We start from the raw sequence: 23,854 nt of genomic DNA, 5'->3' as shown, positions 1-23,854 counted from the left end.
ACACCGCAAACACTAATAAAGACCATTAACCACTGTTTTGCCGTTGCCCGTTGGTGTCATTAATGCATGCTGGAATAAGAATGCCTTTCTTCATTTATTTTTAATATTAATAATTATTATATTACAATAAAAGACAGCTCCGTCTTTTAATACACACATATAGAGCTGCCGCGATAACCGCATTACCGCGGTATCGCTGTTGCATCACGCTCACCGCAGAGTTAGGCTGAATACCGCGTCACCGCTGTTTTTTTATCATAATAATAAAGTTGGCTTGCGGCTTGCGGCTCTGCAGATATACCCTACTCGGTTCCAAGCGACCCTATTGGGTAGAAGTGGTACCAGAAAAGACATGTGAAACATTGCAGACCACTGACTGGTCAGAAGAGAGACGCGTCACACTTTGTAGCCTCTGAACGAAAACAGAACGCCGCCATCTTTACTGCCTCGCTAAGGATGCATTTCATTCAGGATTTGTTTGCGACAGAACCAAGCAATAAACAAAAAAGAATGGATTCACTGTGTATTCTGCCTTATTTATTGATGAAACAAAACCGACATCAACCCAATTTACCACCGAGCGGAGAGTTTAGTGTCACAACAAGATCGCTGATGTGTTAAGTTTGTTGTTGTTATTATTAGCCTAATACTACCGTCAGCCGATATACACGAGAGGTAACGTTAAACCCGGGTTTGCTTGGTAGAATACACAATGAGAGGTAACGTTAGCTTTGGCAGAATAGACGCAACGAGAGTCTGGTTAATGTTGTTATTGATTGATTGATTGATTGATTGAAACTGTGTTAAACTCTGGCTTGCTGCAAGCCCTCGGACATCTATGCCCACGGAGCTTTCAGTGTACACAAGCGAGCGGCCCCGCCTGCATCCCCACGTCGGAGACAAACGGAGTAGTACCTGGCTGTACCTCGTTTTATAAGCTTATAGCTTTTTTCGTGCTGATTTGAGAAGGGTCCAGCTGCAGAGCCGGAGAGCAACTCTCAGGGCCAAAATAGCACTTATACTATTTTGAGAGAGACAGCAGAGAGACAGACAGCAGAGAGACAGACAGACAGACAGACACTGTTCCACAGTGTGTGTGTGTGTGTGTGTGTGTGTGTGTGTGTGTGTGTGTGTGTGTGTGTGTGTGTGTGTGTGTGTGTGTGTGTGTGTGTGTGTGTGTGTGTGTGTGTGTGTGTGTGTGTGTGTGTGTGTGTGTGTGTGTGTGTGTGTGTGTGTGTGTGTGTGTGCGTGCGTGCGTGCGTGCGTGCGTGCGTGCGTGTGTGTGACTACTAGTCTCCTAGTAGAGACTCAGCCCCCCCCCCCCCTCTGGACCACCTCCTAGTAGAGACCCCCCCCCCCCCCCCTGGACCACCTCCTAGTAGAGACTTCTCTAGGAAGAAGACGAAGATGAGGATTAATGACTTGACTTTTCTGGTTACAGCCGTGCACTGCAGTGAAAGGATTAAGTTTTGCTTGCGGTGGTTGCAATTCCCCCTCCTCATCGCAGCCGGTCGTACAGTCTCTACTAGGAGGTGGTCCAGGGGGGGGGGTCTCTACTAGGAGGTGGTCCAGAGGGGGGGGGGGGGGGGGGGTGAGTCTCTACTAGGAGGTGGTCCAGAGGGGGGGGGGTCTCTACTAGGAGGTGGTCCAGAGGGGGGGGGGGGGTCTCTACTAGGAGACTAGTGGTCACACACACACACACACTGTGGAACAGTGTCTATCTGTCTGTCTGTCTGTCTGTCTCTCTGCTGTCTGTCTCTCCGGCTCTGCAGCTGGACCTTCTCAAATAAGCATGGAAAAGCTTTTAAGCTTATAGCTCCAATTTGGGTCCCAAATTGCGGTACAAATGAAGGAGGTGTCTCGGGTAGTGGACTCTAGTTAATATTATGTTCTCTCTGCAATTAGACTGCCCCTCATTCATTCATTCATCCCTATCTGATGCTATCTCTGAAAACAGTTCCTGCGAGCGCAGTCAGTGCACCCGATAACGCTATATATAAACCTGCATTCATTCGGAGAGAAAGACCTATTCCACATGCTATTTAGGGTTTGACAATAATTACACTAATATCGCTATTTCACAATGAACTATAATGAATTACGGGGGTCATACAGAACACGTCAGTCAAGCTTATTTCCGCGTTGAAACTAATGCATGTAACTGATGAGAGCTATGCCGTCCGTCTGCAGTCCCCATATTCTACCACAGGGCGTCAGCTACGCATGCTCTGGGCTATGCGTAGACATAAGCACAAAGTCAAGTTCACGTTCAAATTGATAAATCCCACACTTTGCTTAGAAACGTTGATGAATGAGGGCCCAGTGGTCCCTGTGACTTACCCAGGCCCTGTAATCAGCCACTCCAAAATCTCAGGGTGCCTGAATCTTAACAACCAATGAGAATGTCTTTGGCCCGCCAAGCGGTGTTCCTGGCGTTGCTAACTAACCACGTGTTTCTCGCCAAAAGCTTGAAGCTCCGGGAGTCTTCTGGGAGAAACCTTCTCGTGCGTTCTCAGGTTCAACATCAAAGTCTGAAATCAAAACGTAATTGTACACATTTAGAGTACAATAGAGTACACAGTATAAACACACAGCAAACCGTGTATTGTACTTCTTACACCTGTCCAGTTGTGTTTGCTCCACTAAGACCATCTAGGATTCTAGGTGAAGCTACCTGGACAAGGCCTCAGTCAAAACAGTTCTCTCTTTTACGGAGCTAAAAGCCCAAGTAGAGAGGCTAGAGTAAACTCAGTACTGCAGAATGAAAAGGTTTCTTCTCATAGAATCAAGATAATTTTAATATGGGCATATGGGCTGAAAAGTGTCAAAAGAGAGATGGCTTGGACATGAAAAGCAAAGAGAGAGAGAGAGAGAGAGAGAGAGAGAGAGAGAGAGAGAGAGAGAGAGAGAGAGAGAGAGAGAGAGAGAGAGAGAGAGAGCGAGAGAGAGAGAGAGAGAGAGAGAGAGAGAGAGAGAGAGAGAGAGAGAGAGAGAGAGAGAGAGAGAGAGAGAGAGAGAGAGTACCTCAGATGATGAAAGATATCGCTTGCAGTTCCAGAAGTCCTTAGGCGATTGTGCCTCTCTACATCCATTATGATTTTATTATATAATATTTTCCTTATTTTTACTGTAGAGCTGTACTCTACAGAGAATAACGAGTGCAGCGTGGTTCCTATGTAGCCACACTGCCATCTGTTGATGAGAATGAGAACAGCATCTCACGTGGGTGTTCTCATGCAGCTTGTCAATACTTTAGTCTTTACCAAGCCTGAAGTAGCTGCTTTCCATAACCTGTATAGCTCAATAGGTAGAGGAATGCACTAACACTCATTAGGAGTATGGTTCCTACTGGAGCTACAAATACTAAAGATGTATACAATGATGGTATTCATTGCAATATACATACAGTATATATCTATGGTTTATATTTAAGGAAAAATACAACCTTGTGGATTAAGAAAGGCCATATCTATCTATCTATCTATCTATCTATCTATCTATCTATCTATCTATCTATCTATCTATCTATCTATCTATCTATCTATCTATCTATCTATCTATATATTATATATATCCTGTTTAGGCTATTGGGTGTTGTGGAAAAAGTGGCTTGTACAATTAGGACTATGGATCTCCCGCTCTCTCTCCCTCTCTGTGAGAAGTGGGTTTAGGAACACAGCCCAATCGCTGAACACAGGAGAGGAGAATGGAGCGTTTCAAGGGGTTTTAATTGTATTTCCCAAGCAGACAGCAGTACAACAGGAATGTGCAATAGAACGGGGTTAGGATGTTCTTGGGGGGGTGAGGATAGATGTACTCCGGCTGCAGCTGTGGGCAGAGGACACAGGTCTGTGTCTGGAGAGAGAGAGCAAGAGCACCTCTTGCGTAGCATGGGACGTCCAGGCAGGAAGGCGCACTGGAACGGGGATCCTGGGGCACAAGAGAGACGGATTAGAGCAAGGAATACACAAGAGCAGGTTAGCAGAGCTTCAGGCCGAGACGTCGTACCTAGGTAGTGATGTTTAACACCACAACGACTTCTGGTCAGCGTCGTCGAGTAGAAGTAGGGTCTTCATCAACGGGGGATGGGATACAGCTGTGAGGAGTGAGGTGCCTGACAGCGTGTGAAGCAGAGGGATGAGGTGCAGCTGGGCTGAGTGACGGGAAGTGAAGGGATGCTGGCCATATAAGGGTGTGAGGCTTCCGTGGAGGAAGAGAGGATGAGGAGGAGTATGTGGTGGATGGAAAGGAGGATGAAGAGGAGTGTGTGGTGAACGTGAGGGGAAAAGGAGGGGGAGTGAAGTACGCTCGTGCTGTGACCATGACACTCTCTCTATCTGTCTCTTTAATTTGTTCAAAATGACACATCATCATAATTGCTAGAAATGTTACTATAGTCCACTCCTGTGTAATGCACCTTCACAGCTTTTCCGCTACACAAGCAGTTCAACTTTTGAACCTAAGCACCTTGTGTTCCACTAAGTCATAGTGGTTTCCTGTCTTTAGTACTGACAGCTTATGTGCGTACAGGTAGGTTCAAGAGGGCTTTGTGTTACTTACATGTAACATTCAAGAAGGCAAGGGAACCAGGCTCTTGCTTATGTCTCGAGCAGTAATTATGGCTAAAAGCATGTTCTGCCTTATTTCCTTTGTGGTGGTTTATGGCTTGGTGTGTAATTGCCATGTACTCAATGAGCAACCTGTGACTCCCAATCACTTTGGGTAAAGTGTTCATTGATCAACTGCTGCCACTGGTCTGCAGGGTCGATCACAACTGGACTAAATCATTCAGTCTAGTTCACACAGTCACGTGACGTCAAATGCATATTGCTGTGACGTAGAAGTAAGGAGGAGCAAAGAAGACGTGCATGTTTAGTATTCAGACCAACTGACTGATTTGTCTAATGCCACTTTTTTTCTGAAAGTATACTTTAGTCTACCTTTTATGTACAGAACGTACATACATTTGCATTGACTTGAAACCACTTAGGTTGTACTTAGTGTGTTAGAAGTTGTACTTAAGATGTGCTTCAATATATTACAATGATCATTTTGATGTATTTTGGTTGTCAACCCATCTTCTCTGCCTCCTCTTCTCTTGTCAAACCATCTTATCTGCCTCCTCTCTTGTCAAACCCCTCAAGAGCTCAAGATCCCTTTTGGATTTTCTCTTCCAAAGCATTTCAAGAAGAAGTATTCCTGGGTGAACCTGACGACTCAGAGCCAACTATGGTGCGCTTGAGGCAAGGAAAACAGAACAGACCAAAAAAGGAAAAAATTCTGAATTTGTAATTCAGTTTGAAAATAGTATATCATCTCATTGTCACAGCACAATGATGATGGTGGTGGTGATGGTCATGATGATGATGATGATGATGGTGGTGGTGGTGATGGTGATGATGGTAGTGGTGATGGTAGTGATGGTGGCAATGATGATGATAGTGGTGATGATGATGGTTTTGATGATGATGATGATGATGATGATGATGATGATGATGATGATGATGATGATGATGATGATGATGATGATGATGATGGTGATGATTGAATGTGGGTAAATTGTAGTACTGTTCTTTTTCTACTCTTCTTAGTATTTCTTCTGACAGGGAGAAAGAGTAGGAGAGAAGAAGGTTCTGGTGGGATTCCATCCTGTAGGCCAGCAGGGTATTTGTGATTCAACATGCCAGGGTCTTCACAATTACACCATCCCTTGGCAGTGGGTTGAGTATAACTATTGTATTATCATTACATGGCCTGTGTCTCCCTCTAGTGGTAGGAGATAGACATACAGCAACTACCGGCACCTAAGGGGTTATTCTTCAATTCACCCCGGTGACAGGAAGTACATTCTGACATTTCCACTGGTATTGTTTTATAGTCGTGTTCCTGTACTTCTTCCAGTATCTACACAACACAATACACAGTAGGGTCAGATGACTAAGAAACATCTGCTTATACACTCACTTAGATAGTTTTATCTATTTCCCAGACGTCCACTCCACAGGAGAGCAATTTGTGCGCATGTGTGTGTGTGTGTGTGTGTGTCTGTGTGAGTGTGTGTGTGTGTGTGCGTGCGTGCGTGCGTGTGTGAGTGTGTTTGTTCATGCATGCATGTGCGTTTGTGTGTGCATTTCCACAAATGATAAATACAGTATTTTAATTCACAGTTCATTATCACTATAAAAGTATAAACTATCTTCCATAGGTGTGACGACCTCCCCCACACTGTGTAGCCTTCCTCTGCTCTGGGGAAGGCTCGTCAGCTAATTGGTGCACACCTGGGCCGGTGTGTCCCAGCAGGATATCAGAGAGAGGCTGCCTCTGATCTCTGGCGAACTCCCCATTTGTTTTTGGTTCTTTGTTTGTCTGGTTGCTGTCTGTTGATTATTTGGTTCTTTGGTCATTTGGCTGTTACTTTTGGTTCATTTGTTTTGGTTGCTTTTCTTTGCTTTTACACCTACACATTCATGCTGCACATACACTCATCCACACTGCTGACTGATACTCATATATATTGGCTGCTCCTTTATATTACTGATAATAAATTCTTTGTTATTTCTTAAATTGTGCCTGTGTCTCCCTATTCTTGTTGCGAGCTTGAGCCAGTTCGTAACAATAGGTTTGGATGCTCTTGCTGTTAACTGGTTTTATTGATTATCTCACCAGCAGAACTCTAGCTGTTATTGCTGATGATATCAAATCAAGCCCCCTTGAAAGCAGTAAAGGTGTCCCACAAGGGTCCATTCTGGGTCCACTTTTATTTATATTATACATAAATAATGTGGTATTTTCTTCTCCGCATTGTGATGTACATTTGCATATATGATACAATATTGTATGTGACTGGCACATCACAAGCATATCTGAAATTCCAATAAAACAAAGTGTATTTTATTGTCAAGGTCTGAGCTATATCAAATCATGCTTTTCTACTGTCAGTAAGAAGACCACTGTACAATCAACAATTGTGTCTGTTTTTTATTATGGTGACAAATGTACTTGTTGTTTGTCCAGTGTGTCTATTGTAAACAGGGCGCTCATGAAAAGGGGATCTTGGTCTTATAATGCTTTACCTGTATAAATAAAGAAATTAATTATTTAGATTTAAATTCTAAATCACATGCATATTCAAAAATGAGGAAATATGAGATTATTTTTAGGACCTGTTATGAGTACAGAAAACATCGTCTCCACCCCACTGCCCATTACAGCAGAGATCAAACAGAATATTTCCAGCTGCTTGTCCCTCCTCTCGAAAATACCCCACACACACACACACAGACACACACAGACACACACAAACAAGGGTTGCGGTTCAGGCTCAACACATCTTCTAGTCTAATCATGAATCACAACCCACCCTCTCCTGTCAAAATAAACACACACACAAACTCACCAACCCAATATCACACCCACAGGAACGGTTATGGAGACTTTGAGCTCTGAGCCTTGACTTTGAGCCTTCATCTTATTTGTCATACCGGTGCTTGTATTCCTATGCTTTTTTGTTCTTAGCTCAATTTAATAAAACATTTTAAATGTTCTTATGTACAGTAGTAGTTTAGATACTAATGCATGTATATGTGTTTTATTACATGTATATATACATACCAATTATTTATTTGCATGTTCTATTCTCCATCCATCTATCATCCATAGCAACACTATAATATCACAGACATCCTGATGGGGGATCCCCTTTGAACAGCCCATCTGAGGTTTCTCTCCTCAGTTTAGTGAGTCGTTCCTCATCTTCATTGGGGAAAGTCTGGGGGGGTTGCAAATGTGGATTTGATTGTGTTTTTTGTTCTGGATCTATTGTGATGTTTCTTCTTGATGATCTGTAAAGCCCATGGGGGCTATTCCTTTCCATTCCGGGCTATACAAATAAGTTTTATTTTATTTTGTTTTATTTTATTGTGCGTGAAAATGACCCGCAGGTATGAAGGTGTAGTTAATAATCTGTAAGCCGTATTTCGCCTAAAGGTACATGCCTAAGTAAATGGAAGATTGCTCCACTTCTGCAAGGTCAATTTGCATGTTCTTGGTATCTAGGAACATCTAGGGTGCTGGGGGTATGTATTTCCAGTGTCAAAAATATTGTGTCTGTTACTAGGCTTGAGTAAATTGTGATGAAACAAAAAAGAATATAAATTATGATTTATGATTTTTGCATCTTTGATCAAAAATTGATACGGGTAGGAGAAAATGCTCACTGAGCTCATTCACCACCTTATTGAGATCATGTGTACAAAAAATCTTAGCAAATGAACCGCGGGAAGATGATTAAATAGAAGGATTTGTAGATACAGTAATTAATGATAATCGGTTTTAATTATAAATTCATTTTGACCTTGAACTTGACCTTGACCTTATTATGGCCAAATCATACATCTATGGATAGGGAAAATGCTCCTCTTTCCAATGGCAGGGTTGAATCTGGATTTAGTCATTTCCTTGCGGTTTTTACGATAATTAGCATTTTCCGATAAATTTGTATTTCCGATAAATCGTATAAAACATCGGTAAAAATTTAAATATACACTTTGACTACTGTTTTTGATAGGGTTATGGTCTTTACTCTTGGCTAAAAAAAAATATTTAAAAACATTGATCTCTTAACATCAAAAGGCCCACATGTGGACGATTATTTGCCGACCTCTAGTGGCTCGGGAGTGCATTTCTTTTTAAAGATTTATTTTTTTCGCTTTTTTTATCGCTTTATTGCTACTGGGCAGTCCAGTAGAGAGAGACAGAGGAGGAATGGGAGACAGAGTGGGGGGAAGAGATTCGGCCGTGTCGCGGCTGAGCGCGCTATATGGTTCGCCACGGGGGCGCCCAGGAGTGCATTTCTTTTAATACAATATATAGATAGAATTAAAGCCCTATTTGTTGCCTGTCGATTGCCCTTTCAGGTGACAAAATCCGTTCAGCGGTTCTCGAGTTAAATGCCGATATGTGAGGCGTGCCCCAAAGTACGCAAAAGTACACATTACCACCCCCGACTCCCGGGGCTCTAGCTGCACAGGGTTGTAGCCAATGAGTGTGGCTTTCCAATGATACCTCATGATATGATAATTGGGGATCTAATACGGTCTCTATTGATCAATTTATGATAAAGAAAAGAAAAGTCCCCTATAGGGGGACCTTAAGGCTTACCAGGTTAAGGTGCAGCACTAGCAGGGACCTGGGGTTGGTGTGTGTGTGTGTGTGTGTGTGTGTGTGTGTGTGTGTGTGTGTGTGTGTGTGTGTGTGTGTGTGTGTGTGTGTGTGTGTGTGTGTGTGTGTGTGTGTGTGTGTGTGTGTGTGTGTGTGTGTGTGTGTGTGTGTGTGTGTGTGTGTGTGTGTGTGTGTGTGTGTGTGTGTGTGTGTGTGTGTGTGTGTGTGTGTGTGTGTGTGCGTGCCTGCGTGCGTGCGTGCGTGCGTGTAAGTGAGACAAAAGAAGCCACCCAACTCCTCGTCCAATCAACAGTCGCCTCGACTACTGCAACGCACTGCTTGCTGGCCTTCAGACCACTGCCACCAAGCCTCTTCAACTCATTCAGAACACAGCCGCCCGCCTGATCTCAAACCTACCGAAGTCAGCCCATGTCACCCCACTTCTTAGGAACCTGAACTGGCTCCCCATTGCCGCACGAATCCGCTTCAAGGCCCTCAACCTGGCATATCGTGCGGCGAAGGGAACGGATCCCGCCTACCTCCGATCAATGGTCTCTAACTACACACCCTCAAGACCCCTACGCTCTGCATCTTCTGGCCGCCTCAGACCTACTCCTATCCGAGCTCCGGGAGGGTCATCAAAGAGAAGCCGCCTATTCTCAGTCCTTGCCCCACAATGGTGGAACGAACTTCCCACCACAGTTAGGACAGCCGAAACCCGCCCAATCTTTCGCCGTCGACTAAAGAAACACTTCTTGTTTTTAAATAACCCTAACCTTAACCACTGTATGTCACGATCGGAGCTCGAGTCTGCCAGATGAGGAGCAATCAGCGCGGCTGCAAGAGATCACCTCATCAAGCGTTCCCTACTTCAACTGGCAGATCCCGTCATCCGACGTCGCAGTGTTAAACTGCCTACCGAGGACTTCGCTCCAGCGCCCTTCCACCCTGACGTCTCGAGCCCCAGCGTCCTTCCACCCTGACGTCTCGAGCCAAGCAAAGAGGACTCCTGCTCACTCTCAAGCGCAATACCTGTGTCCTCTCTCTCGCTGCCAACAGCTGCACTGAAGTGCACCTGCTCTCATTCTTCTCCCCCCCAAGAACATTATAACCTCCGTGTTGTTCACATTCCTGTTTCACATTCCTGTTATACTCTGCTTGGTTGGGAAGAATAATTAAAGAACCCTAAAACCGCTCCATTCTCTCCTCCTGTGTTTTGCTATTGGGCTCTGCAAGAACCCCATCCTCACACTGTAGCACTCAACACTTTGATGAACATTGGGTCTCATTCCCGAAAATGTTTCAAAGATATATTCTGGAAGACTTATCTTGGAACCACTGAGACATAATCAATGACAAGTTCGCTCTGAGTCCTGAACGTGCTGGTAATATGTCTTAAGTGGCTGAAAAGGTTGCACAAATTATATGATCTGATATCTGCTTGGAGAATGGCATTCTGTCTTAAACTCGAAAGCGCGTTCCCGTTCAGGTCATTTGCATACAAAACAACGCCTCCAGAGGTCCTTATAAGGCAACTAGTGACGCAGTTGTGTGCAAATGGAATGGCGGAAGTGCTTTGCGAGTCTTGCGAGCCGCGTGATTACGAAACCTAGCGTCAGTCAGTGCCAATCAGAGAGCGTCTCCGAGAAATGCGGTTGGGTTTCGTAATCACGCTTGCGCGCCATCAAAACTAGATTAGATTAATGTATTGGCATCATATACAGCTCGCTGTACACCTGCCGCAGCGCGCGCGCACCAGTGGAGGCTGCTGACCAAATTTTTAGGTGAAGCACAAATTATTATATTATATTATATATTAAATTATATTTTTAAAACATCCCCCACTGTGTGTCAGTGGTCAGTGGACACAGATGAAAACATATTAACATTAGGTGACAGCGCACCTGACCAGATGAAATCATATTAGGCGACAGCGCACCTGACCAGATGAAATCATATTAGGTGACAGCCCACCTGACCAGATCAAAACATATTAAGTGACAGCGCACCTGATCAGATCAAAACATTTTAGGTGACAGCGCACCTGATCAGATCAAAACATTTTAGGTGACAGCGCACCTGACCAGATCAAAACATATTAGGTGAAGGTGACAAGGAAGCCACAGACTCATACCCCCCCGACACTCAACTAACTGCCTCGGACAGTCCTTCATACCAGTGGCCATCAGGCTCCACAACAGTGGGCAGCAACTGCTGCCAGACATCGACCTGGGACTTATAGGAACCCAAGGAGGACAACTTACACTACCTTAAGCATACTGCACCTTATGTGGATACTGTGATACTGTGAATAATGAATAATGTATATTTCAGTTAGTTAGATAGTAAATTATAACACTACCTTATGCATACTGCACCTTATGTGACACTGTGAAAATATATTTCAGTTAGTTAGATAGTAAATTATATTGACCTATTTGTTTACACTGCTTGTGTTGTTTTCACTACCTGTACCCCCCCCCCCTTCCCCCATGCTGCTATGATGCCTGAATTTCCCCAAGGGGATCAATAAAGGAATATCTTATCTTATCTTAAAAGGAAAGATGAAATTCCCTACCTGGGTTCCATCCTATAGAGGCAAATCATTCCTGTGACTAAATGGGATCCAATGTAATAAAACTAAGTCAACCAACGAACTAGATTCCTGTACCGGATCTCCTCTCTGGTAAACAAGAATACCTTGAAGACTCTAACAGGAGCACTCATTCAAGGGTACTACGACTATGCTTGCACCTCATGGTACCAAAGCACCTCATAGGCACTAAAAACAAGATTACAAACATCACAAAACAAACTGGTCAGACTACTGCTTGACCTTACTCCTAAAACCTACCTCACCCCTGCCCACTTTGACAACCTAGGATGGCTTAGAGTAGACAACAGAGTACAGCAACTTGCAATGGGCCTGGTCTACAAGATACACTACACCACTAAGATACCCATGTGCATGTCGGAATACTTCCCAAAGGTCAGTGAATACCACGACCACAACACCAGAGGGAGTTCCACAAATCATGTTCAACCCAGATAAAATAATTTAAAAAGTAAAAAAAATAAAAATAAAAAAAAATTAATAAAAAGAAATAGTCATAACTTAGAAATGAGATTGCATAGGTCTATGAATCGATATCGCGATTCTGTTTTGATTAATTGCCCAGCCCTACAGTGTGTACAGTAAGTTAGCTTGGTGATTATCATTGTGATGTAGGCTAAGAAGATGGCTAGCTACTGTTAGCATACAAGCTTTTACAAACACTAGCCTACTTACTTTTTCATCCACAACGTTTTTTCTGATCCACTTCTTCATGTTGCTCAGTTGCTGGTTTATACTTCGGTCCTAATGTTGGCGCAAAGTTTAATTTAGCCTGACTTTACTTGTTATAGCTGTACAGCTTACTTCTACTAAACAACAACTAAACTACTTCCTTGCTCTTTCAAACAGTCAAAATGGGTCCATCTGCAGGGTCGGAGGTTAGGTTTAGCTCTGGCCAATCTCAAGTTTCTCAAGTTTCTTTATTAGTTGTCATACAGAAGTACAGAATACTTTTATACAAAATGCTTATTTCAGTTACATTTTGTATAAAAGTATTCTGTACTTCTGTATGACAACTAATAAAGAAACTTGAGAAACTTGAGATTGGCCAGAGCTAAACCTACCCTGCAGATGGACCCGTTTTGACTTTGCAATGCAGCAATCTCTGATTGGATTTGCAAGGCTGTCAATCATATTCAACCTCCATGTATTGGATGGCAAGGGCTGTCAATCATTCAATCCTCCATTCAATGGCGAGAGTTTAACTGCACAGACCGTGCTTAGACGAAGTTAATAGCCTATTTCGATTGGCTGTTATTTATTATTTATATAACATTGGGTCACACCTGTGAAGTTTTCTTCACGAATAATTACTGCAGTCATTACTGCAGTGCAGGCCTGCTCAGAGCTGTCAATTTTGGCCATTTTTTAAAAAGAAAAAATTCACTGACATTTTTTTTACAGAGGAAAACTTTTCTAATAAAAAAATATAAAATAATAATAATTAAAAAAGTATTTTTTTTATATATATATAAATAAAATAAATGTATATATATATGTAAATTAATAATAATTATGAATTATGAGTGAATTTGTGTTTCACGTGTTGTCATAGAGAAACCTCCACTGGCGCGCACACACACACACGCGCGCGTGCGCGCGCAGTACTGTATATGAATGAATTAATGAAATATAATATATATAGCCTACGGCGAGCGTAATGAATGAACGCAGTATTCCATAATTAAGCCTATAGGCTACTGTTCATTCGTAGGCGCACACAAGACTTGTTATGGAATATTAATGCAGTCTATTTCCACCGATTAGCTTTAGTTCTTATTTATTTATCCACTGTCATTTCAGTGTTGGTGTATAGGCTATATAGTGTATTTCAATATAAGTTTAATTGATTAATGATATATTCGAAGGAATGCAGGTTTATAGCTATATCAACCCCCTCCAATGTACAGTAAATGACCGGTTTTGTCAATATTCCAATGTACAGTTTTGCTTGTACAGTGTAAGTCTATCCCCCACCCACCCCTCCCAACCTCCTCCAACAGTTTCTATGTCAAATGTACTCTCTTTTCTGGACTCTTTTTGTATCACAAACAGTACTGTATTTGCAAATCTGGTATGTCATAAATGTATAGATGTAGCAGTACTGTCTATCTGTGACGTGTGTGTCATATATGTTATGATGAATTGAAAATGGGGGACCCTGATGTAAACGAGACGAAATTCTTTCTCTGGTCTGCATCCCCTTATGTAATTGAGCTGTACTGTACTGTACCCATTCTGCAATCTGTTAATAAAGTTTTCAATCAATCAATCAATCAAACAAAGGTCTGTCCCATTGTATACCAATCAATGGGATACATTGCATGTTGACCTGCATTCTTTCAAATGTATATAATTAATCATTAAAACAGATGTGTAACAAATAAGAAATACAAATTCCACAGAAGGCATTAAATAATTATTATTTTCAATCATTTCACAATAATTGCATAATTGTGTTTGAATATCTGAGTAATTAAAGTAATTATACATTTGTCCAAAATAGCTGGTTCAGATATGGTTAAGCAGCTGCCCTGTGATCAGATGAATCCATATTATTTATTTTTCCGACATCAAATGCGTAATTTCTTATCGTACAAATATTGTCATATTTATTTTAATTATGATTAAGTAATTAATTCCAAGGAGGCCTGTAGCGTTGACGTGAAGGAATCACTATGAGAACACAGTCTGTCAAGTTATAATGAAATTTTAAATTAGTCAATCAATCATGAGATTTGATCGTGGCTGAAAGCAGATTTAAGAGTGCTCCTCAGCACTCTTAAAACTGCACTCAGCCACGATCAAATCTGATCTCAGGAAAATGTGGGGACTCCCACTCCCAGCCCTAATATGTCGTAAATGGGCCGAAATCTGGCTAAGACAAAAAGAAAATTCGTAACTTCGTTCGGGAATGAGACCCATTGTTACTCAGATGATTTGAGTTGTGCCCTTCCTGCTGACTTGTCGTACAGAACTTGTAAGTCGCTTTGGATAAAAGCGTCAGCTAAATGACAAAATGTAAATGTAAATGTGTGTGTGTGTGTGTGTGTGTGTGTGTTTGTTCTGTTCTCACCATTATGTCCAATGATAATGGCCGAATGCCCGTGAAATTCGCTGTGCAAATTCATGACCCCAGGATGAAGGAACCCATTGATTTTGGTGACCCCATGACCTTTCCTCTAGCGCAACCATCAAGCCAAATTGAGAGCAAGATATCTCAAAAAGTAATAGTTGGTTGGCTTAAAATTTGCTGTGCACATTCATAACCCCAGGAAGAATAAATCTCCTCTGGCGTCCCCATTAGGCCAAACATTCCATTTTCAAATTAGCGTATCTCCTGACCCCTTTGTCATACAGTCACAGAATTTGCTGTGGATATTTATGAGCCCCTAGAGCAGGGGTCTCAAACTCAATTTACCTGGGGGCCGCTGGAGGTAGAGTCTGGGTGAGGCTGGGCCGCATCAAATATTCCAAAAAAAAAGGGTTTCAAGCATTCAAAAAAAAGTACAACTGATCCAATCTTCTCAATCCTTAGCAATAACATTTCAGAACATGAACAGTTCTTCAGAACATGAACAGTTCTTCAGAACATGAATGGTTCTTCAGAACATAGGCTTCTCAGTGGTGTCAGTGGACTCATCCACAGCTATGGAAATGCACTGTGCATTTTTTTTTATTCTATCACAAAGCTGTTTAATGAAATCACCAGCCAGTATTTCAGTTATTCTGGTTGCTGTGCGATCTGAGGGGGCTTTGCTTTTGTTTGCCTTCAAACATGGTCTCCATCACTCAGTCATACATTATTTTCAAATTGCCACCCTTCACAAGAGCTACCGTTTCTTGGCATAATAGTCACATTGGTTTGGTGCTGGGACTCAGGATGAATGCATATTTTTCAGTCCATTCACCTTTGAATTGCAGTCGACTTTTCTTTTACTGACCATCTTTGAAAATGGCTAGAAACTAGGCTAGTAGCTACATTTATCTCACGGAGATAAAACTGGGAGCGAGTTTACTGTAGATGCGCTGTCAACTGACTCGGACTGAAAGAGAGAGACGACTTGCATTCCGTGAAGACCCGCCCTACTCCCCTACTCTGCATCTGATTCGCAGACTGTGGGTGAGGGGGGGGGAACGCTGACGGGAAGCTGAATGTGATTGGACCAGACCCGTACACAGACACAGACACAGACAGTGGCAGTGCAGCCAGCCGCTTATGCAGAGCACTGCTCGCAGTCAGAGGAGATAGCGAGGATGCATTTGCCTTCCACTTTACTTGATATCACTCCGGAATCACGTTTCAACCAAGTCACTAACATAACGTTGCTGTCATGAGCCTGCGCTATGGTAGCCTACAAGTGATCAAATAAATAAAACGTCCAACTCTCGCGCAACGTCTCTGCAAACAGTAGCGCGCGGGCCGCATTAACACTACACTTTGATGTCAAGTAGGGGGCCGCAAAATATCATCCCTCGGGCCGCAATTGGCCCGCGGGCCGCGAGTTTGAGACCCGAGAGAGAAACCCGGGACCTTTACCTCCAGCACCACCCCGGGACCTGTACCTTCTAGCACCACCCCGGGACCTGTACCTTCTAGCACCACCCCGGGACCTGTACCTTCTAGCACCACCCCGGGACCTGTACCTCCAGCACCACCCCGGGACCTGTACCTCCAGCACCACCCCGGGACCTGTACCTTCTAGCACCACCCCGGGACCTGTACCTCCAGCACCACCCCGGGACCTTTACCTTCTAGCAGCACCCCGGGACCTGTACCTCCAGCACCGCCCCGGGACATGTACCTTCTAGCACCACCCCGGGACCTTTACCTCTAGCACCACCCCGGGACCTGTACCTCTAGCACCACCCCGGGACCTGTACCTCTAGCACCACCCCGGGACCTGTACCTCTAGCACCACCCCGGGACCTTAACCTCTAGCACCACCCCGGGACCTGTACCTCTAGCACCCCCCCTGGACCTGTACCTCCAGCACCACCCCGGGACCTGTACCTCTAGCACCACCCCGGGACCTGTACCTCTAGCACCCCCCCTGGACCTGTACCTCTAGCACCACCCCGGGACCTTTACCTCTAGCACCACCCCGGGACCTGTACCTCCAGCACCACCCCGGGACCTGTACCTCTAGCACCACCCCGGGACCTTTACCTTCTAGCACCACCCCGGGACCTGTACCTTCTAGCACCACCCCGGGACCTTTACCTCTAGCACCACCCCGGGACCTTTACCTCTAGCACCACCCCGGGACCTGTACCTTCTAGAACCACCCCGGGACCTGTACCTCTAGCACCGCCCCGGGACCTGTACCTTCTAGCACCACCCCGGGACCTGTACCTCCAGCACCACCCCGGGACCTTTACCTTCTAGCAGCACCCCGGGACCTGTACCTCCAGCACCACCCCGGGACCTTTACCTTCTAGCACCACCCCGGGACCTGTACCTTCTAGCACCACCCCGGGACCTTTACCTTCTAGAACCACCCCGGGACCTGTACCTCCAGCACCACCCCGGGACCTTTACCTTCTAGCACCACCCCGGGACCTGTACCTTAGCTAGCACCACCCCGGGACCTTTACCTCTAGCACCGCCCTGGGACCTTTACCTCTAGCACCACCCTGGGACCTTTACCTCTAGCACCGCCCCGGGACCTGTACCTCTAGCACCACCCCGGGACCTGTACCTCTAGCACCACCCCGGGACCTGTACCTCTAGCACCACCCCGGGACCTGTACCTCTAGCACCACCCCGGGACCTGTACCTCTAGCACCACCCCGGGACCTTTACCTTAGCTAGCACCACCCCGGGACCTTTACCTCTAGCACCACCCCGGGACCTGTACCTCTAGCACCGCCCCGGGACCTTTACCTCTAGCACCACCCCGGGACCTGTACCTTCTAGCACCACCCCGGGACCTTTACCTCTAGCACCACCCTGGGACCTTTACCTCTAGCACCGCCCTGGGACCTTTACCTCTAGCACCGCCCCAGGACCTTTACCTTCACGACTCTGACTCTTGTTTCTGTCATCTACCTAGTACAATGTTGATATTTCATCAAATAATAAATATGTTTGTAAATAGAACTGCAGGCCATAAACAACAACAACAGTAGTGATACAGCATCTTTTCGGGTAGCTTTCTAACTTCAAACAGTCAGTGGCGTAACTCTGTTGCTAGTGGTGCGGGGGACAGATTAGGGGGCGTGGTCAGTGACGTCGCAGCGAATATTTTTTTTCTAATACCAGGTGTGCAATACGCATTTTCCCAGGCGGTGGCGCCTCTTGTAATGATAGTGACATTTTTTTAACTCTGTCAAAATGAACTGCATAGGCATAATAAACTGTAAGCGACATATACATGTTTGCACTGTCTTTTTTCTATTATAAAGTGCCTCTCGGGTGCATAACACATGAACAGATCAGTCATTTGATTTTAATGCAGGTGCTCCCATTATAAATCGAATGTATTATTATTATTATAACACATGAACAGATCAGTAGCAGGGTGGGCATTTGATTTGCAGCACCTCGGCGGGTGTATTATAAATCGAATGTATTATTATTATAACTAGTGCTGTCAAACGATTAAAATATTTAACTCGATTAATCGCATGATTGTCCATAGTTAACTCGCGATTAATCGCAAATTAATCGCATTTTTATTTTTTTTATTTTTTTTACCTTAAACGGGTCTTTTTCAAGTTCCAAGTTTTAATACTCTTATCAACATGCGAGTCAACAAATGCTTGCTTTATGCAGCCATTTAACACAAAAGGATGACCCTCATGCATTGCAAATTTGCATCAAATTCAAAACAGAGTGATGCACAAAATAACTTAAAAGAAAATAATAATTTAAAACAATGAATAAAGTGTGCATGAAATAATAGGGGAAAGAAAACGATAGGAACTTGTTACATTCACACACACAAGGGCTGATTAATCACACACACCCCTCTCTCCCTCACACACACTCTCCCAGCTCTCTTTCTCTCTTGCCCCTTCCTCATCTCTCTCACCCCCCTCTCTCTCTATATCTCACACACACACACACACACACACACACACACACACACACACACACACACACACACACACACACACACACACACACACACACACACAGACACACACACACACACACACACACACACACACACACACACTTCAGAAACAAACATAGTATCAATGAGAGCATCAATAATACACCTGAGTGAAGTCTAGTAAAAAAAATAATAATAATAATCGAGTTAAAAAAAATAGTGGCATTAATAGAATCGGGAGTTAACGCGTTAATATCGTGTTAACTTTGACAGCCTTAATTATAACACAACTCACCATAATGCAGCCCTGCCCTGGGCTTATTATTGTTTCGGTCCTCCAAAATCCCAACTTTGAAACATGTCAAATGTCCACTCACGTTGAATGCAACTACTTTATCTTCTACAACTTGAACACAGTTGCGTCATTGCCTCGTGTTGCCATGTCAACACGCGAGAGTCACCTGTTGCGATAAACCCGTATTTTAAGTATTGACTCCTGTTTATTAAAAGAAGCTTTATAGGTCGTAGGCTCCTCTTCTGGCTTATCAGTTGGTATTTCCCCGTTGCAAAGAAGCTATCCAAAGACGTTTGTTTTGTTTTTTTGCACATTTTTGCAAACGTTCGCTCGCATGATTGATTCGTATCCCAAACGCGGAAGTGAACGTGAAATTCCATTGGTTCTCCCAGTCCACATGACCATTTCTAGCATTTCAATTGGCTATAGTGACAGACATAGATATGATGAAGACCTGAGCTCAGAGATGGAACAAGCAGCGGCAGCCGTTAGTGCCGCGTCGCGTCACCGTTTATTATCATGTAACATTGTTTTGGATGGTAAAAACGTGGGGGGGACAATAACTCTATTCTGAAATCATGCGGGGGACATTTCCCGGGGACCCCCGCCTAAGTTACGCCCCTGCAAACAGTGTTCCAGGGACCGACTTCCCTCTGGGGGACAGTTTGTTAATATTCCCTTATGACATAATAGACCATAGAGAATTATTTCACTTCTCTGCGTTTCACATTTCTCTCCCAATATTGCATAGTGCACCATTCAAATAGAGTTTCAAATGGGACCATGTGAGCAACAGAGCATGCATGTAATGACACACGTGTAATAGTACTCATTTATACAGTTTAACCTGTACTTTGTATATTACTATTGCACTTCAACATTTGCATTCTGGTTGGATGCCAAACTTCTTTTCGTTGTACTGTACTTGTGCTGTAATGACAATACATTTTAATCTAATCTAATCTTAATGATGTGCTGCTCTAGCCCCTTTCGTGACTGTGATGCACCGAGTGAATCCACAGTCACTTGCTAGTCCAACGCCGAGCTTTGCTAATAAGGTAAACCTAGGTTGGTTTGCTATGGACTAGCAAGTGACTGTGGATTCACTCGGTGCATCACAGTCATGAAAGGGGCTAGTGCTGCTCATACTTGGGAGAAAGGGAGAGGGGGGCAGACAGAGAGAGAGAGAGAGAGAGAGAGAGAGAGAGAGAGAGAGAGAGAGAGAGAGAGAGAGAGAGAGAGAGAGAGAGAGAGAGAGAGAGAGAGAGAGAGAGAGAGAGAGAGAGAGAGAGAGAGAGAGAGAGTTCTGGCTTCTGGGGGTTCTTAGCTTTGCAGGGAGCATGTCTATGTTCCCCGGGTCCTATGTTCCCCGGGTTCTATGTTCCCCGCTTTGATTGATTGATAGATTGAACATTTTAGACCACCAGCCCTGATTCCAAACTCTAACCTTAACCAGTTCGAACGAGGGCCTAAGCTTAACCGTTCGAAACAAGGCGGACATTAATAATTAATAAAATAATAGAAATTTATTAAATTTTCAATCTATTAATCAATCAAAGCGGGGAACATAGAACCCGGGGAACATAGGACCCGGGGAACATAGGGATGATCCCGCTTTGCATTAGCAATCTAGCCAAGAGGAAACAACAAACAAAGCTCTCCTGCAGGTATCCGATACACACTGACCCAGAAGGTGCTCATTAGTAAGGAATTACAAATGCTGAAACTAAAGGGGGGGGCAGCTCTTCTGGTAGCAAACAATTAAAAAGTATTCATAAGTAGACTAGACACAGGCCTCTGTCTGGGCCAAGCAGGAAGATGGTTCAATATTAAGCCTTTTTTGCACAAACAGCAAACAAAATTATAATAAAATAGAATAGAAAAATGTAAACAGTGCTGCAGGTGGCAGCTTCTCCTTTTGCTCGGATACTCTCTGCTGCTCACTACTCCATACCTTACCACTGTGTGTTCTGTACATTCTGTACCAAAAATATCAGAGGATCGGGGTGACATATAGGCAGGTCTGACAGTTCCTAAGCCGGTAGCAAAAGGCCAGTGCTTGAAAGGGGCCTTTGCTATGAAAAGAAAAAGAGAGGGGAAAAAAATATCTCATTTACCCCGACAGGGTGATGATCAAAGACGGAGATCAAAAAACGCGGACTTTAGAAACATAATGTGCTCGCCGGAGTGGACGAAGCTCTGCTGACAGGAGCACAGAGTTGTTTCATGGTTGACATTGATTTACGGTGTAGTGCGGCACATTCTCCAAACTGTGAAAAATCATTTTTAAATCACAAGTCATTGCAATTTAAATCAAGTCGTCTCAACTTATATTTTCAAGTAACCTTTTTGCATTGGCTTTTGGTCGCCGTTGAATAAATGAAATAGGAGTTGAATCAACTAAATACGAGTATTTGTAAACTTGATATTCACCCTCTCTAACTAATTGATTCAAAAGGCTACTTAAAAATAAAAGTTGAGACAGCGTATACATTTTTAGAGTGCAGCTGTAGGGAGCTGCTGGCACCGCGGACATGTTGTAAATACTTGTCAATCTGACGAGACCACACTCTGCTATCCGGATGTGTTGAAGGTGTAGTCTTGTGTCATACTCGGAATTCCACAAGTTCAGGGCTGCGTTTCTGTGGACCTCCGTGAGCGTCTTCCATTTCTTATACAGAGGCCTAGGCCTGCGTGTGCCAGTGATCATGTCGAATTGATTTAGCTTTACATCCATGTATGTCTTTTCCATATGTGGCCACATATTGAGGTTTTCATGCCATACCCATAAAGCACCCTGACATGAATTGATAATGACGCAGCTGCTATGTTTATTCAAACCTTTATCTTAACTAGAAAATCAGTGCCCTCATTTGCAACAATGTCCGAGTTACAATGCCAGTTAAAATAAATTATTAAAACAGATGAATATACAGGTATGGGGGGGGGGGGGTGTACCTTTCTTGAACTGCAAGCTCAGTAAAAGCATCAATAAAGATCATGGCCCTAAACTGAACACAGGTCAGAGAGAGAATGGATTTTCCACCTTATGCTGAAGGTCATTCCAGGAAGTTTGTGCACTAAAACAAAAGGCTGACTTTCAGAGTTCAGACTGTGCGTGAGCCAGGGACTGCATTGCATCATTGCAATATAAGGTGGTAGCTTTCCGATGATGGCCTTATAGATAGACAAATACTGTACCAATGATCATTACGCCTCTCTGTCAGAGAAGACCAACTGACACAGTGGTGAGTGTCATAACTATCATTTAACGTGACTTAATTTGGCACGCTTGATTCAGGATACGTTCAGAGGAGAAGAAAAGGCTGGAAACAGTGGTTACGGAGCAATGGTCCAAAAGTGGTAGTTTGGTTTATTGGCAAAAATCAGCAAGGCAGTTTCCACAGCATACACAGAATAGCAAAATCTCTCTGACACACAGCTCTGACCTGTCGTGTGTGTCTTACTGTTCAATATGAGTGGTTTATATGTGCCCAAACCGAATCTAATACTGTGATGTGATTCGCTATCACTCCCTGGGTGAACCGGTTAAGTCTCTGTGTAGTGTCCGCTTGTCGCTCCCCAATGAATCGACAAGCGTCCACCAGTGGTGCAGTCGTGGTCACACGCGGTTACACGCCGTGTTACCAGATCACTGAGGCAGAAGTACGCGCGATCGCGCACGGATGTGTACTCGCGTGTACGCGCAACCATTTGTTGTGCGCTAAGTACCCGGCCACCCATAACAAAAGCGCGTCTTCAACCACGCCCCCGCCCGCAAATACAAACAGATATAAACAGATCATTTGACAACAGTATCATGTTACCTGAACCAACGATGCCACCGCCGCTCCCCAAGAGAACCTCCAACGCCCGCGCCCCCCACAACAGAGACAGCTGCCACTCCACAACAAGGCAAGTAACCGCATTTAAAACAGCTTTTCTTTTTTTCTAGTCTATAGGCCCTAATGTATTTGTCCAGATTGACTAAGGTAGGCTATTTGCCTGTTTGTTTCTCTTGAAATAAATAATCGTGGCACTGGAAATAATCATGTTTTAATTCAATGTGATCACTGATTAATCTTGTACTGACAAAATGCAGATATATTCTTACAAAGAAATGTATTTGCCACGCAATCACATTGGAAGAATAATAATACAATCATTCAGTAATGAAAAAAATCTGTTCTGTGCACATGCACGTACCCGCGCGCGTGCACGCGCGTGCACGCGCGCCGTGTTACCAGTTCCCATATTACCACTACACCACTGGCGTCCACGATGCACCCGCAATTAATTATCTTACTCAGTCCCAAAGTTTGTGATGTAAATATGGAATGTCCCAAGTTGCTGCTGTTTACAGAGTTTATTGTTGTCCAAAGGTGAATGATGGTGAATGAAGGGTTAAATCAGAACAGTTGTCAATTGTTCCATGGTCAGTTCCAAACGGTGAGACAGGTAGGAAAATGTATCCTCATCACAGGTGCATGCGATTACGGCATTTAGCTAAGCCATTTATAGAAGAGGGGCCATAATGGAGGCGGTGAGCCCCCTAGTGTTCAAACATAAATAAGACACTACTTAATAACCAAAACACTCATATGGCCTTTATACCGGCCCCTAATTGTGTCTACACAATTATAAAACAAATAACATGGTCAGGTGAGTGTTCATTATAGCTGGCCATTCTTCTACATACCGGCGCCTAATTGTGCTTAAACTAAA

The sequence above is a fragment of the Notolepis coatsorum genome, assembly GCF_963971535.1.
Source record: "Notolepis coatsorum genome assembly, chromosome: 8".
Classification (NCBI taxonomy): domain Eukaryota; kingdom Metazoa; phylum Chordata; class Actinopteri; order Aulopiformes; family Paralepididae; genus Notolepis; species Notolepis coatsorum.
The sequence above is the reverse complement of the archived record's forward strand: the minus strand, read 5'-3'. Positions refer to the sequence as shown.